Raw genomic sequence first — 20,000 nt, forward strand, 5'->3', positions numbered from 1 at the left:
AAAATAAGCGACACCGGCCTATAAGCTAACTTTAAAGATAGGGTCTTATCAGATTTGCAAAGGATCTCTTCTTGCAACTTGGAGAAGTTAACGTTGTGGAAATACAGAAAGTGGAAGCATGGAATATCTATCTAAACTTACTGTAATCAAAACAGAATTTTATAACCCAATTTATTTTGCCAATGGCCCATATTTACAGTATTCGCTACAGGATGCCAATTTTCCCACTGGCAGACTGAGGCCCTGCTGTAAAAGAAATCAATCAATCAATAAATTAATATAAAAAATTCTCACAATTCATACATTCCATATTTATCAATCAATTAGTGAATAAGAAATACCACAAATAAGTAGCCAAAATGAAAGACATTGATCGCATATTTTGCAACTCTGCGCAAGAGACTACACCAGGAATATATGAGAAGAAACTTGAAGGAAGTATTTCGACGTGAAAGGAGGCAGCTTGTTGTGGTAGTAAAAGTAGAGGAAACTGGATAAATTGAACCGAATTTGTTAACAAGAAATACTGGTCATCTATGATCGCATATTCCAGTAGTAAGGATCGAAACCAAGAGCAGAGAAGTGCAAAGCAACATTTGCTATATTCAGGTCCTATGCTTGATTTTTTTAGGATCCGAATTATTGAAGAAAGTTAAGGAAAAAGAGAAAATGAAAGTCGAGAAATTGCTCTATTTATTATTTATATTGAAGAAAGTAAATTTAGTTACAATAAAAGAAAGAAAGAAAAACTTCAACTGTTTTTAGTTATAAAAGAAAAAAAAAAAAAAAAAAAGAGTCTACAGCACCCGGTATTCCCAGGCGGTCACCCATCCAAGTACTAACCGGGCCCGACGTTGCTTAACTTCGGTGATCGGACGAGAACCGGTGCTTTCAACGTGGTATGGCCGTAGACACAAGTGTTTGTAAATTTAAGACTTATATTCGCTTCTCTCTTCACCGTTTCCGATGTACAGACGTTTACGTTTATGTGCCGTGTAAAATTAGTAATTAAAGTGTACTGATTAAAACTTATATAGATAAACTGCCTTCATACATTATTCAAATTTGTAATTCAGGCATTTTCGGACTCGGACATTAGTTGCTTAACCGGAGGTTTACACCTTCAAATGGACTTAAATAACAATGCATTTAAACGAAGATTCAGTTCATTTTTGTTGTTTTTGGGCATTATTATTATTATTATTATTATTATTATTATTATTATTATTTATCTTGTATCAACTGACTAATTCAATAGGTAAATAATCGACATCAGCCTATGAGCTACCTTTAAATACGGACTCGAATCTGATTTGAAACGGATATCGTCTTGCAGCTCGGAAACGTTAAAGTTGTGGAAACACAGAAAGTGCAAGGAAGTGGAAGCAGGGAACATCCATCCAAACTTACTGTAATCAAAACAGAGATTTATACACCAATTTATTTTGTCAATGGCCCATATTCGAAGTATTCGCTAAGGGATGCCAAGTTTCACACTGATAGACTGGTGCCCTGCTAAAAAACAGGTAAATAAATTAAAATAATTAAAAATAATACATTCCAAATATATCTATCAATTATTGAATAAGAAATAATACAGACAAGTATCCAAAATGAAAGAACATCGATGGCATACGTTGCAATTATTCGCTATAGCATAGGCTGAATCCGGAATATCAGAAGAAATTTGGAGGATCTGGACGGCATACGAGGCGGCCCATTTCGATCCTGGAGGTAGAGGAAACTGAAAAATTTGCACCAGATTTGTGAACAAGAAATATTGGCCATATATGATCGCATATCCTCACAGTGAGGATGGAACCCAAAAAAAAATTAAAAAATGCCTACAGCACCCGGTATTCCCAGGCGGTCACCCATCCAAGTACTAACCGGGCCCGACGTTGCTTAACTTCGGTGATCGGACGAGAACCGGTGTTTTCAACGTGGTATGGCCGTAGACATTTGTACGTACAAATTTAAGACTAATATAGGTTGTCTCTTCGTCGTTACAAAGATACATTACACACACACACACACACACACACACCCACACATATATATATATATATATATATATATATATATATATATATATATATATATATATATATATATATATATATATTAGAGACAGGGGAGAGCTCTGCTTACGACAATACATCCCTTCAGTTTCAATCTGTAAAGAAGCAAGAGCTTATTTGATCGCCGAAGTCACTGACATGTAGGTTGCCATATTTGTGCAGTCATTTGAATAGTAATACAATGGCGAGTTCCGTGTCAAATTTCATCAAGGTTGTCGTTTTCTTTCGTCAGTCAGCTTCATTAACGACAAATGATGTTATACTCGCAATTATTTCTGAGAAAATAAATCGTATTTCTCTCGATTTCATGCAGGTATATCTCGATGAAAGGTCGGTCAAGTTTGCATGGCAGGCTAGTAAGCACAGGGGCTCGCATCGTTGCTCACAATTGAACTGACAGTCATACATTTTATACTATATGTACGACTGATAGTTTCATTGTAAGCAATGATACGAGCCCCCTGTGGCTAGTAAGCAGCCTATGCCGATACCGCATGGTGTCGGCGATTTCCAACGTTTTGATAAGCAAAACAAATATGTCCATACACCCCAATACTAATGTCCAAATATCAAAAATCGCTATTTTGGGACTATTATGAATTCATTCAAGGACATTCTAAATTACATCATCGCCACACGTCAAGATTGTTATTACATCAGCACATTCAAAATTGGACTTCATTCAGAAAACCACTGGCATTCATTTGGAACACTACCCTTTTGGACTTGTCATATAACTTTTATGGACTATTTGTGATTTCATTTATAATGCTGAAAAGTATTTAAATTTTCACTTTGTATTCTTTATAAAAAATAAATTAAGTCGGTTGGTTTAGATTGGCTAAGATAGCATTAAGGTGTTTTTGTTTATATGAGCCAATATCACATTATTCTTTTCTTGGTTTAGATGGGCTAAGTTCACATTATGGTACATTGGTTTAGATGGGCTAAGTTCACATTAAGGTGTTTGGCTAAGTTTCCATTAAGATATTTGGTTTAGATTGGCTAAGTTTGCATTAAAGTGTATTGGCTTATATTGGCAAATTTCACATAGGAATTTGATTTAGATGGCCTAAGTTCACATTATGGTGTTCTGGCAAAAGACTGCTTGGTTTTGTTAGGCAATGAGGGTAGTCTTGCTCAATGGTACAATAGGGCAACCAGCTTGATAGAAATCTATCATGTTAACCATTGGACTGATGTACATTTTATCAGTGTAATTTAGAGTCTGTTTAAACCATTCCGAACCCCCCATCTCTCTCTCTCTTACATATATATATATATATATATATATATATATATATATATATATATATATATATATATATATATATATATATATATATATATATATATATATATATATATATATATATATATATATCCGAAAGAAATAATATTTTCAATCTTTCTGCACTGTACTGATTTTCTGGTTGAATACTAAAAGTAAGTTTAAATATATATAAGGAGTTTGCAAATTTTATAAAAGTCAGCTTGCCTAGCAAGTAGTAGGTCAATATGATACAATGTAGAATTTAAGAAAATGTCATTATATGTATTGAAACGTTTGTTTCCTTTGTATCTGTTGATACCTAAAAACCATATCCCAATAATTAAAATTATCCAAGACTATATGTAAATAATACACGTATGTATGTATGTATGTATGTATGTACACACACAAACGTATATATATATATATATATATATATATATATATATATATATATATATATGTATATATATATATATATATATATATATATATATATATATATATATATATATATATATATATATATATCAGAAAAGACACACACATATCTTAAAACACCCTCAGCCACCCAGGATATATATATGATCCGTTTTTACGAGATAAACTTATTAATTCAGTATGGTATAATTATCGAATAAGATCAGTAGAGTTTTTGCCCTTGTTTGCAATCGTTATAGGATAACGCGTTAAAAATAAAATTACACAGAAGTACAATTAATGTTAATAGCTGATAAAGTTATGCGAACTTTGTTGCATACTCTCTCTCTCTCTCTCTCTCTCTCTCGTGTGTCAGTATGATAAAGCAAGAAGAAAAAGGAAGAACAGTAAAGAACATATATAAAAAGGTTTATTGAAACAGCGTCTCATCATGGTGTGGGCACCACGATGCATAGGGATAAATAAAAAAGCGAGTATTCCATTACTTTTCACTTCATTTGATATGCATCCATATGACACAGAATGCTCTCGGTGAGTACAGGGAATCAGATAAACGTCACTGTGCGGGACTAGGTATAAAACATTTATTGTAGTTTTAATTGTAAATTTTTCGGGCATTTAAGTAGAAATTAAATGATTTCAGTTCTAGTGAGAACAACATTTCGACTGTAAAACATAATTTGTTGTCTTGATGCGTTTTCAAGACTCTTTTGCTGATTAGTCACACATCTCTTCAACGTTTCCCATGTACAAATGTTTGTGTGCAGTATAATATTAGTAACTAAAGTGTATACTGATTCAAAGTTCTAATCCAAAAGAAGCAAAACTGGCCTCAGATACTCATATTTGTCACTCATCCATTTTCTGACCCAGATAAGGGGAGAATTCCATGTTGAAATTGACTTAAAATGCAGATTCAGGACATTATTGTTGTTGTTATTATTATTATTATTATTATTCGTCTTTCTGTCCTATCATTTGGTTAAAATAAGCGACAGCGGCCTATAAGCTAACTTTAAAGATAGGGTCTTATCAGATTTGCAAAGGATCTCTTCTTGCAACTTGGAGAAGTTAACGTTGTGGAAATACAGAAAGTGGAAGCATGGAATATCTATCTAAACTTACTGTAATCAAAACAGAATTTTATAACCCAATTTATTTTGCCAATGGCCCATATTTACAGTATTCGCTACAGGATGCCAATTTTCCCACTGGCAGACTGAGGCCCTGCTGTAAAAGAAATCAATCAATCAATAAATTAATATAAAAAATTCTCACAATTCATACATTCCATATTTATCAATCAATTAGTGAATAAGAAATACCACAAATAAGTAGCCAAAATGAAAGACATTGATCGCATATTTTGCAACTCTGCGCAAGAGACTACACCAGGAATATATGAGAAGAAACTTGAAGGAAGTATTTCGACGTGAAAGGAGGCAGCTTGTTGTGGTAGTAAAAGTAGAGGAAACTGGATAAATTGAACCGAATTTGTTAATAAGAAATACTGGTCATCTATGATCGCATATTCCAGTAGTAAGGATCGAAACCAAGAGCAGAGAAGTGCAAAGCAACATTTGCTATATTCAGGTCCTATGCTTGATTTTTTTAGGATCCGAATTATTGAAGAAAGTTAAGGAAAAAGAGAAAATGAAAGTCGAGAAATTGCTCTATTTATTATTTATATTGAAGAAAGTAAATTTAGTTACAATAAAAGAAAGAAAGAAAAACTTCAACTGTTTTTAGTTATAAAAGAAAAAAAAAAAAAAAAAAGAGTCTACAGCACCCGGTATTCCCAGGCGGTCACCCATCCAAGTACTAACCGGGCCCGACGTTGCTTAACTTCGGTGATCGGACGAGAACCGGTGCTTTCAACGTGGTATGGCCGTAGACACAAGTGTTTGTAAATTTAAGACTTATATTCGCTTCTCTCTTCACCGTTTCCGATGTACAGACGTTTACGTTTATGTGCCGTGTAAAATTAGTAATTAAAGTGTACTGATTAAAACTTATATAGATAAACTGCCTTCATACATTATTCAAATTTGTAATTCAGGCATTTTCGGACTCGGACATTAGTTGCTTAACCGGAGGTTTACACCTTCAAATGGACTTAAATAACAATGCATTTAAACGAAGATTCAGTTCATTTTTGTTGTTTTTGGGCATTATTATTATTATTATTATTATTATTATTATTATTTATCTTGTATCAACTGACTAATTCAATAGGTAAATAATCGACATCAGCCTATGAGCTACCTTTAAATACGGACTCGAATCTGATTTGAAACGGATATCGTCTTGCAGCTCGGAAACGTTAAAGTTGTGGAAACACAGAAAGTGCAAGGAAGTGGAAGCAGGGAACATCCATCCAAACTTATTGTAATCAAAACAGAGATTTATACACCAATTTATTTTGTCAATGGCCCATATTCGAAGTATTCGCTAAGGGATGCCAAGTTTCACACTGATAGACTGGTGCCCTGCTAAAAAACAGGTAAATAAATTAAAATAATTAAAAATAATACATTCCAAATATATCTATCAATTATTGAATAAGAAATACCACAGACAAGTATCCAAAATGAAAGACATCGATGGCATACGTTGCAATTATTCGCTATAGCATAGGCTGAATCCGGAATATCAGAAGAAATTTGGAGGATCTGGACGGCATACGAGGCGGCCCATTTCGATCCTGGAGGTAGAGGAAACTGAAAAATTTGCACCAGATTTGTGAACAAGAAATATTGGCCATATATGATCGCATATCCTCACAGTGAGGATGGAACCCAAAAAAAAATTAAAAAATGCCTACAGCACCCGGTATTCCCAGGCGGTCACCCATCCAAGTACTAACCGGGCCCGACGTTGCTTAACTTCGGTGATCGGACGAGAACCGGTGTTTTCAACGTGGTATGGCCGTAGACATTTGTACGTACAAATTTAAGACTAATATAGGTTGTCTCTTCGTCGTTACAAAGATACATTACACACACACACACACACACACACACACACACACACACATATATATATATATATATATATATATATATATATATATATATATATATATATATATATATATATATATATATATATATATATATATATATATATATTAGAGACAGGGGAGAGCTCTGCTTACGACAATACATCCCTTCAGTTTCAATCTGTAAAGAAGCAAGAGCTTATTTGATCGCCGAAGTCACTGACATGTAGGTTGCCATATTTGTGCAGTCATTTGAATAGTAATACAATGGCGAGTTCCGTGTCAAATTTCATCAAGGTTGTCGTTTTCTTTCGTCAGTCAGCTTCATTAACGACAAATGATGTTATACTCGCAATTATTTCTGAGAAAATAAATCGTATTTCTCTCGATTTCATGCAGGTATATCTCGATGAAAGGTCGGTCAAGTTTGCATGGCAGGCTAGTAAGCACAGGGGCTCGCATCGTTGCTCACAATTGAACTGACAGTCATACATTTTATACTATATGTACGACTGATAGTTTCATTGTAAGCAATGATACGAGCCCCCTGTGGCTAGTAAGCAGCCTATGCCGATACCGCATGGTGTCGGCGATTTCCAACGTTTTGATAAGCAAAACAAATATGTCCATACACCCCAATACTAATGTCCAAATATCAAAAATCGCTATTTTGGGACTATTATGAATTCATTCAAGGACATTCTAAATTACATCATCGCCACACGTCAAGATTGTTATTACATCAGCACATTCAAAATTGGACTTCATTCAGAAAACCACTGGCATTCATTTGGAACACTACCCTTTTGGACTTGTCATATAACTTTTATGGACTATTTGTGATTTCATTTATAATGCTGAAAAGTATTTAAATTTTCACTTTGTATTCTTTATAAAAAATAAATTAAGTCGGTTGGTTTAGATTGGCTAAGATAGCATTAAGGTGTTTTTGTTTATATGAGCCAATATCACATTATTCTTTTCTTGGTTTAGATGGGCTAAGTTCACATTATGGTACATTGGTTTAGATGGGCTAAGTTCACATTAAGGTGTTTGGCTAAGTTTCCATTAAGATATTTGGTTTAGATTGGCTAAGTTTGCATTAAAGTGTATTGGCTTATATTGGCAAATTTCACATAGGAATTTGATTTAGATGGCCTAAGTTCACATTATGGTGTTCTGGCAAAAGACTGCTTGGTTTTGTTAGGCAATGAGGGTAGTCTTGCTCAATGGTACAATAGGGCAACCAGCTTGATAGAAATCTATCATGTTAACCATTGGACTGATGTACATTTTATCAGTGTAATTTAGAGTCTGTTTAAACCATTCCGAACCCCCCATCTCTCTCTCTCTTACATATATATATATATATATATATATATATATATATATATATATATATATATATATATATATATATATATATATATATATATATATATATCCGAAAGAAATAATATTTTCAATCTTTCTGCACTGTACTGATTTTCTGGTTGAATACTAAAAGTAAGTTTAAATATATATAAGGAGTTTGCAAATTTTATAAAAGTCAGCTTGCCTAGCAAGTAGTAGGTCAATATGATACAATGTAGAATTTAAGAAAATGTCATTATATGTATTGAAACGTTTGTTTCCTTTGTATCTGTTGATACCTAAAAACCATATCCCAATAATTAAAATTATCCAAGACTATATGTAAATAATACACGTATGTATGTATGTATGTATGTATGTACACACACAAACGTATATATATATATATATATATATATATATATATATATATATATATATATATATATATATATATATATCACAAAAGACACACACATATCTTAAAACACCCTCAGCCACCCAGGATATATATATGATCCGTTTTTACGAGATAAACTTATTAATTCAGTATGGTATAATTATCGAATAAGATCAGTAGAGTTTTTGCCCTTGTTTGCAATCGTTATAGGATAACGCGTTAAAAATAAAATTACACAGAAGTACAATTAATGTTAATAGCTGATAAAGTTATGCGAACTTTGTTGCATACTCTCTCTCTCTCTCTCTCTCTCTCTCTCTCTCGTGTGTCAGTATGATAAAGCAAGAAGAAAAAGGAAGAACAGTAAAGAACATATATAAAAAGGTTTATTGAAACAGCGTCTCATCATGGTGTGGGCACCACGATGCATAGGGATAAATAAAAAAGCGAGTATTCCATTACTTTTCACTTCATTTGATATGCATCCATATGACACAGAATGCTCTCGGTGAGTACAGGGAATCAGATAAACGTCACTGTGCGGGACTAGGTATAAAACATTTATTGTAGTTTTAATTGTAAATTTTTCGGGCATTTAAGTAGAAATTAAATGATTTCAGTTCTAGTGAGAACAACATTTCGACTGTAAAACATAATTTGTTGTCTTGATGCGTTTTCAAGACTCTTTTGCTGATTAGTCACACATCTCTTCAACGTTTCCGATGTACAAATGTTTGTGTGCAGTATAATATTAGTAACTAAAGTGTATACTGATTCAAAGTTCTAATCCAAAAGAAGCAAAACTGGCCTCAGATACTCATATTTGTCACTCATCCATTTTCTGACCCAGATAAGGGGAGAATTCCATGTTGAAATTGACTTAAAATGCAGATTCAGGACATTATTGTTGTTGTTATTATTATTATTATTATTATTCGTCTTTCTGTCCTATCATTTGGTTAAAATAAGCGACACCGGCCTATAAGCTAACTTTAAAGATAGGGTCTTATCAGATTTGCAAAGGATCTCTTCTTGCAACTTGGAGAAGTTAACGTTGTGGAAATACAGAAAGTGGAAGCATGGAATATCTATCTAAACTTACTGTAATCAAAACAGAATTTTATAACCCAATTTATTTTGCCAATGGCCCATATTTACAGTATTCGCTACAGGATGCCAATTTTCCCACAGGCAGACTGAGGCCCTGCTGTAAAAGAAATCAATCAATCAATAAATTAATATAAAAAATTCTCACAATTCATACATTCCATATTTATCAATCAATTAGTGAATAAGAAATACCACAAATAAGTAGCCAAAATGAAAGACATTGATCGCATATTTTGCAACTCTGCGCAAGAGACTACACCAGGAATATATGAGAAGAAACTTGAAGGAAGTATTTCGACGTGAAAGGAGGCAGCTTGTTGTGGTAGTAAAAGTAGAGGAAACTGGATAAATTGAACCGAATTTGTTAATAAGAAATACTGGTCATCTATGATCGCATATTCCAGTAGTAAGGATCGAAACCAAGAGCAGAGAAGTGCAAAGCAACATTTGCTATATTCAGGTCCTATGCTTGATTTTTTTAGGATCCGAATTATTGAAGAAAGTTAAGGAAAAAGAGAAAATGAAAGTCGAGAAATTGCTCTACTTATTATTTATATTGAAGAAAGTAAATTTAGTTACAATAAAAGAAAGAAAGAAAAACTTCAACTGTTTTTAGTTATAAAAGAAAAAAAAAAAAAAAAAAGAGTCTACAGCACCCGGTATTCCCAGGCGGTCACCCATCCAAGTACTAACCGGGCCCGACGTTGCTTAACTTCGGTGATCGGACGAGAACCGGTGCTTTCAACGTGGTATGGCCGTAGACACAAGTGTTTGTAAATTTAAGACTTATATTCGCTTCTCTCTTCACCGTTTCCGATGTACAGACGTTTACGTTTATGTGCCGTGTAAAATTAGTAATTAAAGTGTACTGATTAAAACTTATATAGATAAACTGCCTTCATACATTATTCAAATTTGTAATTCAGGCATTTTCGGACTCGGACATTAGTTGCTTAACCGGAGGTTTACACCTTCAAATGGACTTAAATAACAATGCATTTAAACGAAGATTCAGTTCATTTTTGTTGCTTTTTGGGCATTATTATTATTATTATTATTATTATTTATCTTGTATCAACTGACTAATTCAATAGGTAAATAATCGACATCAGCCTATGAGCTACCTTTAAATACGGGGACTCGAATCTGATTTGAAACGGATATCGTCTTGCAGCTCGGAAACGTTAAAGTTGTGGAAACACAGAAAGTGCAAGGAAGTGGAAGCAGGGAACATCCATCCAAACTTACTGTAATCAAAACAGAGATTTATACACCAATTTATTTTGTCAATGGCCCATATTCGAAGTATTCGCTAAGGGATGCCAAGTTTCACACTGATAGACTGGTGCCCTGCTAAAAAACAGGTAAATAAATTAAAATAATTAAAAATAATACATTCCAAATATATCTATCAATTATTGAATAAGAAATACCACAGACAAGTATCCAAAATGAAAGACATCGATTGCATACGTTGCAATTATTCGCTATAGCATAGGCTGAATCCGGAATATCAGAAGAAATTTGGAGGATCTGGACGGCATACGAGGCGGCCCATTTCGATCCTGGAGGTAGAGGAAACTGAAAAATTTGCACCAGATTTGTGAACAAGAAATATTGGCCATATATGATCGCATATCCTCACAGTGAGGATGGAACCCCAAAAAAAATTAAAAAATGCCTACAGCACCCGGTATTCCCAGGCGGTCACCCATCCAAGTACTAACCGGGCCCGACGTTGCTTAACTTCGGTGATCGGACGAGAACCGGTGTTTTCAACGTGGTATGGCCGTAGACATTTGTACGTACAAATTTAAGACTAATATAGGTTGTCTCTTCGTCGTTACAAAGATACATTACACACACACACACACACACACACACACACACACACATATATATATATATATATATATATATATATATATATATATATATATATATATATATATATATATATATATATATATATATATATATATATATATATATATATATATATATATATATATATATATATATTAGAGACAGGGGAGAGCTCTGCTTACGACAATACATCCCTTCAGTTTCAATCTGTAAAGAAGCAAGAGCTTATTTGATCGCCGAAGTCACTGACATGTAGGTTGCCATATTTGTGCAGTCATTTGAATAGTAATACAATGGCGAGTTCCGTGTCAAATTTCATCAAGGTTGTCGTTTTCTTTCGTCAGTCAGCTTCATTAACGACAAATGATGTTATACTCGCAATTATTTCTGAGAAAATAAATCGTATTTCTCTCGATTTCATGCAGGTATATCTCGATGAAAGGTCGGTCAAGTTTGCATGGCAGGCTAGTAAGCACAGGGGCTCGCATCGTTGCTCACAATTGAACTGACAGTCATACATTTTATACTATATGTACGACTGATAGTTTCATTGTAAGCAATGATACGAGCCCCCTGTGGCTAGTAAGCAGCCTATGCCGATACCGCATGGTGTCGGCGATTTCCAACGTTTTGATAAGCAAAACAAATATGTCCATACACCCCAATACTAATGTCCAAATATCAAAAATCGCTATTTTGGGACTATTATGAATTCATTCAAGGACATTCTAAATTACATCATCGCCACACGTCAAGATTGTTATTACATCAGCACATTCAAAATTGGACTTCATTCAGAAAACCACTGGCATTCATTTGGAACACTACCCTTTTGGACTTGTCATATAACTTTTATGGACTATTTGTGATTTCATTTATAATGCTGAAAAGTATTTAAATTTTCACTTTGTATTCTTTATAAAAAATAAATTAAGTCGGTTGGTTTAGATTGGCTAAGATAGCATTAAGGTGTTTTTGTTTATATGAGCCAATATCACATTATTCTTTTCTTGGTTTAGATGGGCTAAGTTCACATTATGGTACATTGGTTTAGATGGGCTAAGTTCACATTAAGGTGTTTGGCTAAGTTTCCATTAAGATATTTGGTTTAGATTGGCTAAGTTTGCATTAAAGTGTATTGGCTTATATTGGCAAATTTCACATAGGAATTTGATTTAGATGGCCTAAGTTCACATTATGGTGTTCTGGCAAAAGACTGCTTGGTTTTGTTAGGCAATGAGGGTAGTCTTGCTCAATGGTACAATAGGGCAACCAGCTTGATAGAAATCTATCATGTTAACCATTGGACTGATGTACATTTTATCAGTGTAATTTAGAGTCTGTTTAAACCATTCCGAACCCCCCATCTCTCTCTCTCTTACATATATATATATATATATATATATATATATATATATATATATATATATATATATATATATATATATATATATATATATATATATCCGAAAGAAATAATATTTTCAATCTTTCTGCACTGTACTGATTTTCTGGTTGAATACTAAAAGTAAGTTTAAATATATATAAGGAGTTTGCAAATTTTATAAAAGTCAGCTTGCCTAGCAAGTAGTAGGTCAATATGATACAATGTAGAATTTAAGAAAATGTCATTATATGTATTGAAACGTTTGTTTCCTTTGTATCTGTTGATACCTAAAAACCATATCCCAATAATTAAAATTATCCAAGACTATATGTAAATAATACACGTATGTATGTATGTATGTATGTATGTACACACACAAACGTATATATATATATATATATATATATATATATATATATATATATATATATATATATATATATATATATATCACAAAAGACACACACATATCTTAAAACACCCTCAGCCACCCAGGATATATATATGATCCGTTTTTACGAGATACACTTATTAATTCAGTATGGTATAATTATCGAATAAGATCAGTAGAGTTTTTGCCCTTGTTTGCAATCGTTATAGGATAACGCGTTAAAAATAAAATTACACAGAAGTACAATTAATGTTAATAGCTGATAAAGTTATGCGAACTTTGTTGCATACTCTCTCTCTCTCTCTCTCTCTCTCTCTCTCGTGTGTCAGTATGATAAAGCAAGAAGAAAAAGGAAGAACAGTAAAGAACATATATAAAAAGGTTTATTGAAACAGCGTCTCATCATGGTGTGGGCACCACGATGCATAGGGATAAATAAAAAAGCGAGTATTCCATTACTTTTCACTTCATTTGATATGCATCCATATGACACAGAATGCTCTCGGTGAGTACAGGGAATCAGATAAACGTCACTGTGCGGGACTAGGTATAAAACATTTATTGTAGTTTTAATTGTAAATTTTTCGGGCATTTAAGTAGAAATTAAATGATTTCAGTTCTAGTGAGAACAACATTTCGACTGTAAAACATAATTTGTTGTCTTGATGCGTTTTCAAGACTCTTTTGCTGATTAGTCACACATCTCTTCAACGTTTCCGATGTACAAATGTTTGTGTGCAGTATAATATTAGTAACTAAAGTGTATACTGATTCAAAGTTCTAATCCAAAAGAAGCAAAACTGGCCTCAGATACTCATATTTGTCACTCATCCATTTTCTGACCCAGATAAGGGGAGAATTCCATGTTGAAATTGACTTAAAATGCAGATTCAGGACATTCAGATTCAGGACATTATTGTTGTTGTTATTATTATTATTATTATTATTCGTCTTTCTGTCCTATCATTTGGTTAAAATAAGCGACACCGGCCTATAAGCTAACTTTAAAGATAGGGTCTTATCAGATTTGCAAAGGATCTCTTCTTGCAACTTGGAGAAGTTAACGTTGTGGAAATACAGAAAGTGGAAGCATGGAATATCTATCTAAACTTACTGTAATCAAAACAGAATTTTATAACCCAATTTATTTTGCCAATGGCCCATATTTACAGTATTCGCTACAGGATGCCAATTTTCCCACAGGCAGACTGAGGCCCTGCTGTAAAAGAAATCAATCAATCAATAAATTAATATAAAAAATTCTCACAATTCATACATTCCATATTTATCAATCAATTAGTGAATAAGAAATACCACAAATAAGTAGCCAAAATGAAAGACATTGATCGCATATTTTGCAACTCTGCGCAAGAGACTACACCAGGAATATATGAGAAGAAACTTGAAGGAAGTATTTCGACGTGAAAGGAGGCAGCTTGTTGTGGTAGTAAAAGTAGAGGAAACTGGATAAATTGAACCGAATTTGTTAATAAGAAATACTGGTCATCTATGATCGCATATTCCAGTAGTAAGGATCGAAACCAAGAGCAGAGAAGTGCAAAGCAACATTTGCTATATTCAGGTCCTATGCTTGATTTTTTTAGGATCCGAATTATTGAAGAAAGTTAAGGAAAAAGAGAAAATGAAAGTCGAGAAATTGCTCTACTTATTATTTATATTGAAGAAAGTAAATTTAGTTACAATAAAAGAAAGAAAGAAAAACTTCAACTGTTTTTAGTTATAAAAGAAAAAAAAAAAAAAAAAAGAGTCTACAGCACCCGGTATTCCCAGGCGGTCACCCATCTAAGTACTAACCGGGCCCGACGTTGCTTAACTTCGGTGATCGGACGAGAACCGGTGCTTTCAACGTGGTATGGCCGTAGACACAAGTGTTTGTAAATTTAAGACTTATATTCGCTTCTCTCTTCACCGTTTCCGATGTACAGACGTTTACGTTTATGTGCCGTGTAAAATTAGTAATTAAAGTGTACTGATTAAAACTTATATAGATAAACTGCCTTCATACATTATTCAAATTTGTAATTCAGGCATTTTCGGACTCGGACATTAGTTGCTTAACCGGAGGTTTACACCTTCAAATGGACTTAAATAACAATGCATTTAAACGAAGATTCAGTTCATTTTTGTTGTTTTTGGGCATTATTATTATTATTATTATTATTATTTATCTTGTATCAACTGACTAATTCAATAGGTAAATAATCGACATCAGCCTATGAGCTACCTTTAAATACGGACTCGAATCTGATTTGAAACGGATATCGTCTTGCAGCTCGGAAACGTTAAAGTTGTGGAAACACAGAAAGTGCAAGGAAGTGGAAGCAGGGAACATCCATCCAAACTTACTGTAATCAAAACAGAGATTTATACACCAATTTATTTTGTCAATGGCCCATATTCGAAGTATTCGCTAAGGGATGCCAAGTTTCACACTGATAGACTGGTGCCCTGCTAAAAAACAGGTAAATAAATTAAAATAATTAAAAATAATACATTCCAAATATATCTATCAATTATTGAATAAGAAATACCACAGACAAGTATCCAAAATGAAAGACATCGATTGCATACGTTGCAATTATTCGCTATAGCATAGGCTGAATCCGGAATATCAGAAGAAATTTGGAGGATCTGGACGGCATACGAGGCGGCCCATTTCGATCCTGGAGGTAGAGGAAACTGAAAAATTTGCACCAGATTTGTGAACAAGAAATATTGGCCATATATGATCGCATATCCTCACAGTGAGGATGGAACCCCAAAAAAAATTAAAAAATGCCTACAGCACCCGGTATTCCCAGGCGGTCACCCATCCAAGTACTAACCGGGCCCGACGTTGCTTAACTTCGGTGATCGGACGAGAACCGGTGTTTTCAACGTGGTATGGCCGTAGACATTTGTACGTACAAATTTAAGACTAATATAGGTTGTCTCTTCGTCGTTACAAAGATACATTACACACACACACACACACACACACACACACACACACACATATATATATATATATATATATATATATATATATATATATATATATATATATATATATATATATATATATATATATATATATATAGAGACAGGGGAGAGCTCTGCTTACGACAATACATCCCTTCAGTTTCAATCTGTAAAGAAGCAAGAGCTTATTTGATCGCCGAAGTCACTGACATGTAGGTTGCCATATTTGTGCAGTCATTTGAATAGTAATACAATGGCGAGTTCCGTGTCAAATTTCATCAAGGTTGTCGTTTTCTTTCGTCAGTCAGCTTCATTAACGACAAATGATGTTATACTCGCAATTATTTCTGAGAAAATAAATCGTATTTCTCTCGATTTCATGCAGGTATATCTCGATGAAAGGTCGGTCAAGTTTGCATGGCAGGCTAGTAAGCACAGGGGCTCGCATCGTTGCTCACAATTGAACTGACAGTCATACATTTTATACTATATGTACGACTGATAGTTTCATTGTAAGCAATGATACGAGCCCCCTGTGGCTAGTAAGCAGCCTATGCCGATACCGCATGGTGTCGGCGATTTCCAACGTTTTGATAAGCAAAACAAATATGTCCATACACCCCAATACTAATGTCCAAATATCAAAAATCGCTATTTTGGGACTATTATGAATTCATTCAAGGACATTCTAAATTACATCATCGCCACACGTCAAGATTGTTATTACATCAGCACATTCAAAATTGGACTTCATTCAGAAAACCACTGGCATTCATTTGGAACACTACCCTTTTGGACTTGTCATATAACTTTTATGGACTATTTGTGATTTCATTTATAATGCTGAAAAGTATTTAAATTTTCACTTTGTATTCTTTATAAAAAATAAATTAAGTCGGTTGGTTTAGATTGGCTAAGATAGCATTAAGGTGTTTTTGTTTATATGAGCCAATATCACATTATTCTTTTCTTGGTTTAGATGGGCTAAGTTCACATTATGGTACATTGGTTTAGATGGGCTAAGTTCACATTAAGGTGTTTGGCTAAGTTTCCATTAAGATATTTGGTTTAGATTGGCTAAGTTTGCATTAAAGTGTATTGGCTTATATTGGCAAATTTCACATAGGAATTTGATTTAGATGGCCTAAGTTCACATTATGGTGTTCTGGCAAAAGACTGCTTGGTTTTGTTAGGCAATGAGGGTAGTCTTGCTCAATGGTACAATAGGGCAACCAGCTTGATAGAAATCTATCATGTTAACCATTGGACTGATGTACATTTTATCAGTGTAATTTAGAGTCTGTTTAAACCATTCCGAACCCCCCATCTCTCTCTCTCTTACATATATATATATATATATATATATATATATATATATATATATATATATATATATATATATATATATATATATATATATATATATATATATATATCCGAAAGAAATAATATTTTCAATCTTTCTGCACTGTACTGATTTTCTGGTTGAATACTAAAAGTAAGTTTAAATATATATAAGGAGTTTGCAAATTTTATAAAAGTCAGCTTGCCTAGCAAGTAGTAGGTCAATATGATACAATGTAGAATTTAAGAAAATGTCATTATATGTATTGAAACGTTTGTTTCCTTTGTATCTGTTGATACCTAAAAACCATATCCCAATAATTAAAATTATCCAAGACTATATGTAAATAATACACGTATGTATGTATGTATGTATGTATGTACACACACAAACGTATATATATATATATATATATATATATATATATATATATATATATATATATATATCAGAAAAGACACACACATATCTTAAAACACCCTCAGCCACCCAGGATATATATATGATCCGTTTTTACGAGATAAACTTATTAATTCAGTATGGTATAATTATCGAATAAGATCAGTAGAGTTTTTGCCCTTGTTTGCAATCGTTATAGGATAACGCGTTAAAAATAAAATTACACAGAAGTACAATTAATGTTAATAGCTGATAAAGTTATGCGAACTTTGTTGCATACTCTCTCTCTCTCTCTCTCTCTCGTGTGTCAGTATGATAAAGCAAGAAGAAAAAGGAAGAACAGTAAAGAACATATATAAAAAGGTTTATTGAAACAGCGTCTCATCATGGTGTGGGCACCACGATGCATAGGGATAAATAAAAAAGCGAGTATTCCATTACTTTTCACTTCATTTGATATGCATCCATATGACACAGAATGCTCTCGGTGAGTACAGGGAATCAGATAAACGTCACTGTGCGGGACTAGGTATAAAACATTTATTGTAGTTTTAATTGTAAATTTTTCGGGCATTTAAGTAGAAATTAAATGATTTCAGTTCTAGTGAGAACAACATTTCGACTGTAAAACATAATTTGTTGTCTTGATGCGTTTTCAAGACTCTTTTGCTGATTAGTCACACATCTCTTCAACGTTTCCGATGTACAAATGTTTGTGTGCAGTATAATATTAGTAACTAAAGTGTATACTGATTCAAAGTTCTAATCCAAAAGAAGCAAAACTGGCCTCAGATACTCATATTTGTCACTCATCCATTTTCTGACCCAGATAAGGGGAGAATTCCATGTTGAAATTGACTTAAAATGCAGATTCAGGACATTATTGTTGTTGTTATTATTATTATTATTATTATTCGTCTTTCTGTCCTATCATTTGGTTAAAATAAGCGACACCGGCCTATAAGCTAACTTTAAAGATAGGGTCTTATCAGATTTGCAAAGGATCTCTTCTTGCAACTTGGAGAAGTTAACGTTGTGGAAATACAGAAAGTGGAAGCATGGAATATCTATCTAAACTTACTGTAATCAAAACAGAATTTTATAACCCAATTTATTTTGCCAATGGCCCATATTTACAGTATTCGCTACAGGATGCCAATTTTCCCACAGGCAGACTGAGGCCCTGCTGTAAAAGAAATCAATCAATCAATAAATTAATATAAAAAATTCTCACAATTCATACATTCCATATTTATCAATCAATTAGTGAATAAGAAATACCACAAATAAGTAGCCAAAATGAAAGACATTGATCGCATATTTTGCAACTCTGCGCAAGAGACTACACCAGGAATATATGAGAAGAAACTTGAAGGAAGTATTTCGACGTGAAAGGAGGCAGCTTGTTGTGGTAGTAAAAGTAGAGGAAACTGGATAAATTGAACCGAATTTGTTAATAAGAAATACTGGTCATCTATGATCGCATATTCCAGTAGTAAGGATCGAAACCAAGAGCAGAGAAGTGCAAAGCAACATTTGCTATATTCAGGTCCTATGCTTGATTTTTTTAGGATCCGAATTATTGAAGAAAGTTAAGGAAAAAGAGAAAATGAAAGTCGAGAAATTGCTCTACTTATTATTTATATTGAAGAAAGTAAATTTAGTTACAATAAAAGAAAGAAAGAAAAACTTCAACTGTTTTTAGTTATAAAAGAAAAAAAAAAAAAAAAAAGAGTCTACAGCACCCGGTATTCCCAGGCGGTCACCCATCTAAGTACTAACCGGGCCCGACGTTGCTTAACTTCGGTGATCGGACGAGAACCGGTGCTTTCAACGTGGTATGGCCGTAGACACAAGTGTTTGTAAATTTAAGACTTATATTCGCTTCTCTCTTCACCGTTTCCGATGTACAGACGTTTACGTTTATGTGCCGTGTAAAATTAGTAATTAAAGTGTACTGATTAAAACTTA

At 33.4% G+C, this 20,000-nt stretch overlaps 9 non-coding genes across 9 annotated transcripts; all 9 read right to left on the reverse strand.

Annotated features, from left to right (window-relative positions):
* Window positions 1-794: 794 nt before the first annotated feature.
* Window positions 795-913, reverse strand: LOC149769369 (5S ribosomal RNA). The gene has a single exon (XR_016419210.1). It is a non-coding gene; the product is annotated as a 5S ribosomal RNA (ribosomal RNA).
* Window positions 914-1,841: 928 nt separating this feature from the next.
* Window positions 1,842-1,960, reverse strand: LOC149769370 (5S ribosomal RNA). The gene has a single exon (XR_016419175.1). It is a non-coding gene; the product is annotated as a 5S ribosomal RNA (ribosomal RNA).
* Window positions 1,961-5,572: 3,612 nt separating this feature from the next.
* Window positions 5,573-5,691, reverse strand: LOC149769371 (5S ribosomal RNA). The gene has a single exon (XR_016419211.1). It is a non-coding gene; the product is annotated as a 5S ribosomal RNA (ribosomal RNA).
* Window positions 5,692-6,612: 921 nt separating this feature from the next.
* On the reverse strand, window positions 6,613-6,731 carry LOC149769372 (5S ribosomal RNA). The gene has a single exon (XR_016419176.1). It is a non-coding gene; the product is annotated as a 5S ribosomal RNA (ribosomal RNA).
* A 3,572-nt stretch (window positions 6,732-10,303) lies between these two features.
* Window positions 10,304-10,422, reverse strand: LOC149769373 (5S ribosomal RNA). The gene has a single exon (XR_016419212.1). It is a non-coding gene; the product is annotated as a 5S ribosomal RNA (ribosomal RNA).
* Window positions 10,423-11,337: 915 nt separating this feature from the next.
* On the reverse strand, window positions 11,338-11,456 carry LOC149769374 (5S ribosomal RNA). The gene has a single exon (XR_016419177.1). It is a non-coding gene; the product is annotated as a 5S ribosomal RNA (ribosomal RNA).
* A 3,613-nt stretch (window positions 11,457-15,069) lies between these two features.
* On the reverse strand, window positions 15,070-15,188 carry LOC149769375 (5S ribosomal RNA). Its single transcript, XR_016419220.1, has one exon. It is a non-coding gene; the product is annotated as a 5S ribosomal RNA (ribosomal RNA).
* Window positions 15,189-16,100: 912 nt separating this feature from the next.
* LOC149769376 (5S ribosomal RNA) lies at window positions 16,101-16,219 on the reverse strand. The gene has a single exon (XR_016419178.1). It is a non-coding gene; the product is annotated as a 5S ribosomal RNA (ribosomal RNA).
* Window positions 16,220-19,762: 3,543 nt separating this feature from the next.
* LOC149769377 (5S ribosomal RNA) lies at window positions 19,763-19,881 on the reverse strand. Its single transcript, XR_016419221.1, has one exon. It is a non-coding gene; the product is annotated as a 5S ribosomal RNA (ribosomal RNA).
* Between the last annotated feature and the right edge of the window lie 119 nt (window positions 19,882-20,000).

Source organism: Sinohyriopsis cumingii, unplaced genomic scaffold (genome assembly GCF_028554795.1).
Source record: "Sinohyriopsis cumingii isolate HCF-2022 unplaced genomic scaffold, ASM2855479v2 utg003963l, whole genome shotgun sequence".
Taxonomy (NCBI): domain Eukaryota; kingdom Metazoa; phylum Mollusca; class Bivalvia; order Unionida; family Unionidae; genus Sinohyriopsis; species Sinohyriopsis cumingii.